We start from the raw sequence: 7,133 nt of genomic DNA, 5'->3' as shown, positions 1-7,133 counted from the left end.
TGACAAGCCGTCACGATTTGTCGTCATCCTCAAGCTTTAAAATCCAAAAAAAAAAATTGGGCCCAAACTTAAGCTGATTCAACCCGGCCCAGTAGCGAGCCTTTTCATATTTCCATTAATTTAAACTTTCATTTCTTTAGTTATTTCCTAACTTATTTAAAATAAGTTTCCATACTTAGCAAAAACACTCCAAGAAAAACAATATTCCTTTGTGTGTGGGTTGCATAAGAAAATTCAAGAAAATCCTCCTCTCTCTCTCTCTTCCTTTGGTGTGTGACGTTAGTTAAGAGATTTCTCAGGTATTATCTATTTCAACTCTTCTATTTTCTTGCAATGTATGATGCATGAAAGTTAATCCATGTCCCTAAGATGTTTGACCAAGCTCAATGAGAAAAATGGCTAAAATCACACCTAGGGTTTGCTGTGCAAGACCAAGGTTTGAAAAGATAGCCCATAATTTGAATTTAAGTGAATCTTAAGCAAAAATGGGGACCAAAAATTCAATTAAAGTTAAAATTGGGTTCTGATAAGTGTGACGACATCCATGATAGGCTATCACCATCGTGACGGCTTATCAGGAATATTGTCAAAAGCTGACAAAACTGAAGTTGGCTCTGGATAGAGCTGACGACAATCGTGATGGGCTATCACAATTGTGACGACCTATCATGAAGGTCGTCAGAAAGTCTAAAAAATTTTTTGGGTTCTATCTGAGTTTGACGACAATTGTGACAAGCTTTCACAGTCGTGATGGCTTATCAAGAATTGGCGTCACACCTGGAGCCTGAAATATGAATGAGCTTAAATGTTTAATGTGCTTTTGCTTATGATCTTTAGGGTTAACTAATGTTCTTCTAATGTCTCCAGGTACTTTAAGATGGCACCAAAAAGAAAGAGCCCAACAGAACCAAAGAAAGCGGCCAAAGATGATGTACGTCGTAAGCTCTTCAACGAGGAATCTGACTATGAGGAGGAGGAACCCTTACTCAGAAAGCTAAAAAAGAAGCAGAGCCCAAAGAAAACTCCACCACCTCTACCAAGTGAGGTGGAGGACAGTTATGATACTGAGTTGACCACAGCTTCTAAGAAGGAGGGGTCTGAAAAAGGTAAGTCTGAACAGCATGAGTCTGAATATGCTAAAGCTGATGAAGAGGATCAAGAAGGGTCTGAAGAATTTGAGTCCGAAAGAACAGCTTCTGAGTCCCCATCTACTGAGTAACAAGATGATGAAAAGTCTCCACCTCGGAGGACTCTTATCAAATGTAAGAACCCTGAAGTGAGGAACAATGCTAAATGATAAATCCCTAGATCTAAAAACATCTATATTGCTGGGTTGCAAAGAATTGATAGAAGGAATGCGAAGAGGCCAATCCAAGAAGAAAATATGATCATCACGAAAGGGTTGGGCAGATACCCTGAAGTGAAGATGAAATTCAAAGAATTCATCTTAGGACGGACTACAGAAAGGGGAGGTTTATTTTGCCCCACACTGGTTCGGGAGTTCTACATGAATTACCAAGCCCAATTGGAGAATATGTGCAAACCAGGTGACAAAGTAGCAGATCAACCTCTTCTAGTGAGAGTTCGGGTGAGGTTTGTAAGCGTTGATGTTTTGACTAGAGACATTAATAGATTCTTGCACGGCCTCGACTTCATGCCTCAGGCCACCACAACATTATTTTATACTTAGATAAAGAATAAGGACAAACAACGTCCTTGGTTGGCCAACATAATTACTATTGGAGAACCGACTTAGGTGAAAAACCTAAATGAGAGAATCTGTAAGTCCTCATTGACTCAGGAGGCAAAATTTTAGTGGGGCATAGTGTGAGTGTGGCTAATGCCTACTGAAGGAGACAATTTTCTAGGCGATGACCGGGCTATTTTGGTAGCAAGTTTGGTGTAACAGCTTTCCTTGAACTTTAGGGAAATCATTATGGATGAGATGAATATCAAGATGTTGAGGGTCGACACTATTTATCCTTTTTCGTGTCTTATTATAGAGTTGTACAGAGCTGCTGAGGTGCCAAATATTATGGGAGTTGACGAAGACGTTCGTGACCGAAAGACTCACAACCCCATCCGGTTTGATAAGATTCAGCCGGGACTTAGACTTGACAGAGGGGTAGAGGTAGTAGTGAAACCACTGGTTACAGATGCAGGAGCAGCACCTCTGGTCAATGTACAGGATTCTTCAGCATAGTCAGCTTCAATGCCTGAGACTGAAGCCAATCCCTCAGTTTCTCCAGCAGCAACAGGTTTGGCATTTCAGCCTATTGATATCAGGAAGTTAGCTAAGCAAGCAAAGTGGTGAGAGGCCCAGCTATATGCCTTCGCCAAATAGTTTGTTGCTGCTATGGACAATAGAATCAAGGCTGCACTAGAGCCTTTTATGATACTGCCTGCGCGAGTTGCAGATTTAGAGAACAGATTTGATGCTCGGGGAAAAAAGATGACAGGTGATGATCTTGCTACATTTAGGGTTGCGTTGGATAAGGTTAAGGCTGAGTTTGGGGTGCTGCAGTAGCACCAAATTATGATGCCAATAGGTCCGACTATTGAGGAATTAGAGGAAAAAATTCCTATACTTGATCTCACTGCATACTCCCTAAAGAAAAAGAAGAAAAGGGTGGAAAAGAAAGGCAAGAATAAGAGAGAAGAGCCAGATAATGAAGAAGAAAGAAAAGCAAAGAAGAAGACAAAGAAAAAGGCAGAAAAGAAAGAGTTGAAAAAGGCAAGATTGGAGTCTATGGCAGATAATGAGAAATGTAAAGCAGCCATTTGAGGTAGGGCTGCAGGTGCTTCATCTAGCCAAGCTCCGACCATCGCCAGGCCAGATGCTCCTGATGGGGAGAAGACAACAGATGATAAAGTAGCAGGGTTGAAGATCTAGGATTCATGTGCTTGACTATCTTCAGGTATACCCTAACCCTTAGTGCATTTTATTTTTGATTATTAAGTTGAGGGTGTAGGGTAAATTGTTGTTGTAACATAGTCTGTAGATAATTAGAAGCAGTACAAGTACTTGAGGCAGTTGGCTTATTTTGTGATTTATGAGTACTTCTCTAGTGGTCTGATCTATTGTGTACTGTGTGAATTGCATCCATTGTGACCACTGTGTATTTTTTTGTGGCATTAGTATGGCAAATGAATGATCTATGTTAAACAAATGTATGAACCGAATAAGTAGTGATATGTAAGATACATGTGTGCCATGTGTGCGTAAGGTCTTGCTCAGTTCCTGTTGTTCTTTGAATCTAGAACTTGCCCGGTTAGTCGTGCCATGGTCATTGAATAGGCGTTAGGAAAAGATCATAGGCCATTTTTGCATGTTAGACCACGTTAGCCTAAATGACCTTCCCAATATGAATAATATCCCTTGCTCCCCCTTTGAGCCTAAATAGCCTATTTTTTTTCTTGTGCGCCTTTCATCTTTCTGTTTACATCACAATGAACCTGTCTTGGCCCTGGTCTTCCTTGGACACTGTGCACCTTAACTTAGGTAAATAACCTAAGTTGAGGGTCACTATTATAAGGGTACGTGATGCAATCTGTGTATGAAGAGAGATAAAATGATAAGGATGAATAAAGAGTTGGGTGCGGTGAAAAAGAAATAATAAAAGAGAAAGCTATGTGAAAAATGATAAAAAGATAATCAGTTAATTGAAAAGACCGCATCCATATTTAGCATGCATGATCAATAAAAGAGGGAAGAAAAGAAGGTTAAGAGTTAAAACCCCTAGGGTCTAATATAGTGTCAAGGAGGCTTAGTTACTTTAAAATATCGATGAATATTATACCAGCCCCTAGCCTACGTTACAAGCTTAAGAAAAGCCCTATAGTGATCCTAACTCACCTGTTTGAAGACTTGGGTACTGACTATAAGGTCAAGACTATGGCATTTGATGCGCAACATTGGAACTTCATTCTGAGAGTGAGTCTTGTGTTTATTCCTATGTGTATAAATTTTGATATGCGTGAAAAAGGGATTTCTTTGTTATGAGGGCACACTAGGTATGTTGCTAATCACTGTCTTGTTCGGATAGTGTGATTTGGGTATGTGTTGGGTTGTTATTGCTGAAATTTTTGCCATATCTTGATCCTTGTGAGTTGCGTGGGTGTTTTCAATAATAGACACAATTGCTCTTACTTTGACTAACCTTGGAGACGGTGCATGTGTTCTGAACTGATATGAGTAGTTAGCTGCCAAATTGTACTTATACTCTTAGTTATGTTACGGTTGCTTGAGGAAAAGCAATTGTTTAAGTTGATGGTGTTGATGTGTAAGCCCATGCTAACACATTTGAAGCTTTTAACTCTAAATAATTGCAAAGTCTTGAGCAACTTTAGTCGTTTTTGATTAGTTTACTTTGGTTTTGCAGTAAAAGTAGAGAAGAAGGAGAACCACAAATAAAGGAAGAAAAAAGAATAAAATCAGAAGCAAATGAAGAGCTAAGTATGGCTGAAGACATCCATGAAACATTGTCATCCTGGTGATAGGCTGTCAAGGATGCCGTCAAACTTAAATAGAAGAGGCGAGTTGCAGGAAGTTTTGTGACGACCTTCATGACACGCCGTCAAGATCCTGATGGGCCGTCACTATCGTCGTCAACCTTAGGCAGCAGAGGTTGAATTTGCAGAGAAGCTGACAACGCCCGTGACAGGCTGTCAAAATCCTGATAGGCTTTCACAATCATTGTCAACCTTAGGCAGCAGAATCTGAATTTGCAGAGAAGTTGACGACGTCCATGACAGCCCGTCAAAATCATGATAGGCCATCACAATCGCCGTCATCTATTCTGAAGAATATCTAAAACTTTAATTTTATTTCCTTATTTAGGGTTAACTATTTAAAACCTTGTTTTAGGGGTTTTCTATCATCCATCAATTAATTGACATATCCTACAACATACAACCTCACTCTCTCTATCAAAAGAACAATATTTTTTAGAGTTTTGCCTTGTGATTCAATTACAAGTTCACTTTTGATTTCCTTCATTATTGTAAGTTAATTCTTTCAATTTTGAATCCAGCTTGTGTGCTTATTTCCTGCATCATGAGTAGCTAAACACTCTTAACCTGGGATATGGAATCTAGGGTTAGTTCATGAATAGGTGTTAATTAATTACTCAAGGTTTAATAGATGTTAGGATTTCTTGGTAATTCTGATATTATAACTTATTTCTGTTGGTTGCAAACAATAGGCATACCTACTTTGGTTTGCTTCAGAAAGAAATCATGTACAGTAGGAAGCGAATTATCAACAGGGACTCGAAAAGGCTTCGTTTAATAATCAGCGCTGTAACAAGGTTGATTAACCTGAGGTAAAATCTGATTAGTGAGTTGCGATTCCCTAAGTCTGAGAGGATTAGGAAGTTAGACGCTTGAATAGGTCGAGAGACATTTGAGCATACCATCGATAGAGATAGCTTGTCATCCTAACCAACGTGAGAACCTTGAGTTATTTGTAGCATTGTCATGTACTGTAAACCCTAGTGAACATAATCTCGGTTATTTCTTAAAATATTGGTTACAAACATTAAATTCAAAGTGACTATTAATTTTTCTTTGAAACTCAAACCCCCATCTCAGGAAACAACAAACTCCCAGTAAATTATATCGTAAACAACTCAAAGTTCACACTCTATTCCCTGTGGGATTAGACCCCAACCTAGTTAGGTTTTATATTGATAACGATCGCTTACACCCGTTCAAAAGTGTAGTTTGAGCGTTATCAGGGACTTCTTTGTTCCTTAGTCTGTGAATCTGGAAACAAGGATTTGGACTAGGACCTCTTCGAAAGAAAGATCATTCTGAATATTTACGCCCTCTAAGGGGACTACAACTGCCGGGTCACCTATGAATTTCTGTATCAAGGAGACGTGTAACACTGGGTACACTAAAGCTAAGTCTGCAGGCAACTCAAGCTCGTAAGCTACCTTTTTTAAATGGCTGAGAATTTTGTAAGGACCGATATATCGGGGACTGAGCTTTCCTTTCTTGACGAACCTCTTCACTTCCTTCATGGGAGATATTTTCAAGTACACAAAATTGCCAATCTCAAACTCTAGATCCTTTCTCTTTACATCAACATATGATTTCTGTTGGCTTTGGGATGCCTTAAGCCTCTCATTGATCAAGCGCACTCTTTCCAATAAATCAAACACCATCAGGCCTTACTACTGCAGCTTCACCTACTTCAAAGCATCCAATCAGAGATCCACATCTCCTTCCATATAGAGCCTCAAATGGAGCCATCTGAATACTGGAATGATAGTTGTTATTATATGTGAATTCAATCAAAGGAAAATAGCATCCCAACTACCTTTAAAATCAACAACGCATGCCCTTAATATATCCTCAAGGGTCTGAATGGTCCTTTTTGCTTGACCATTTATTTGAGGGTGGAAGGCTGTACTGAGGTAAACTTGGGTACCAAGACCCTTCTGAAAAGATTTCCAAAACTGAGTGGTAAACTAAGTACCTCTATCTGAGATGATTGATAGAGGGACACTGTGCAACCTAACCAACTCCCTGAGATAGAGCTTGGTATAGTCCTCGGTTGAATAAGAAGTATGGATAGACAAAAAATGGGCTGATTTGGTCATCCTGTCCACAATGACCTAGATAGAATCATGCTGACGATGAGTACGAGGCAAACCCATCATAAAGTCCATGTTCACTTCCTCCCACTTCCAAGTGGGAATATTGAATTCCTGTATACACTCACTAGGCTTCTGATGTTCAGTCTTAACCTCCTGATAAGTGGAGCACTTAGCTACAAACTCTGTAATGTCTCTTTTCATCCCACTCTACTAATAAATCTCCCATAAATTACGGTACATCTTCGTGTCCTCTGGATGAATAGAGTAACGCGACCCATGCTCTTCTGTAAAAATTTGATATCTCAACTCATCAACACACGACATACACAGTCTACCTTGGAAACGCAACACACCATCTCAGCCTTGGGAGAAAACCTCCACCTTCTGATCTCTCTGGATCACTCTTTTAACTTGACTAGACTGGGGTCTCTATCTTGCTTTTCTTTCACTTCGGAAACTAAAGAAGATTCTAAACTATTCTGAACCCACATACTACCCTCAGCTGAATCAACCAAACGAATGCCTAAC

Source organism: Capsicum annuum, chromosome 4 (genome assembly GCF_002878395.1).
Source record: "Capsicum annuum cultivar UCD-10X-F1 chromosome 4, UCD10Xv1.1, whole genome shotgun sequence".
Taxonomy (NCBI): Eukaryota; Viridiplantae; Streptophyta; class Magnoliopsida; order Solanales; family Solanaceae; genus Capsicum; species Capsicum annuum.
The sequence above is the reverse complement of the archived record's forward strand: the minus strand, read 5'-3'. Positions refer to the sequence as shown.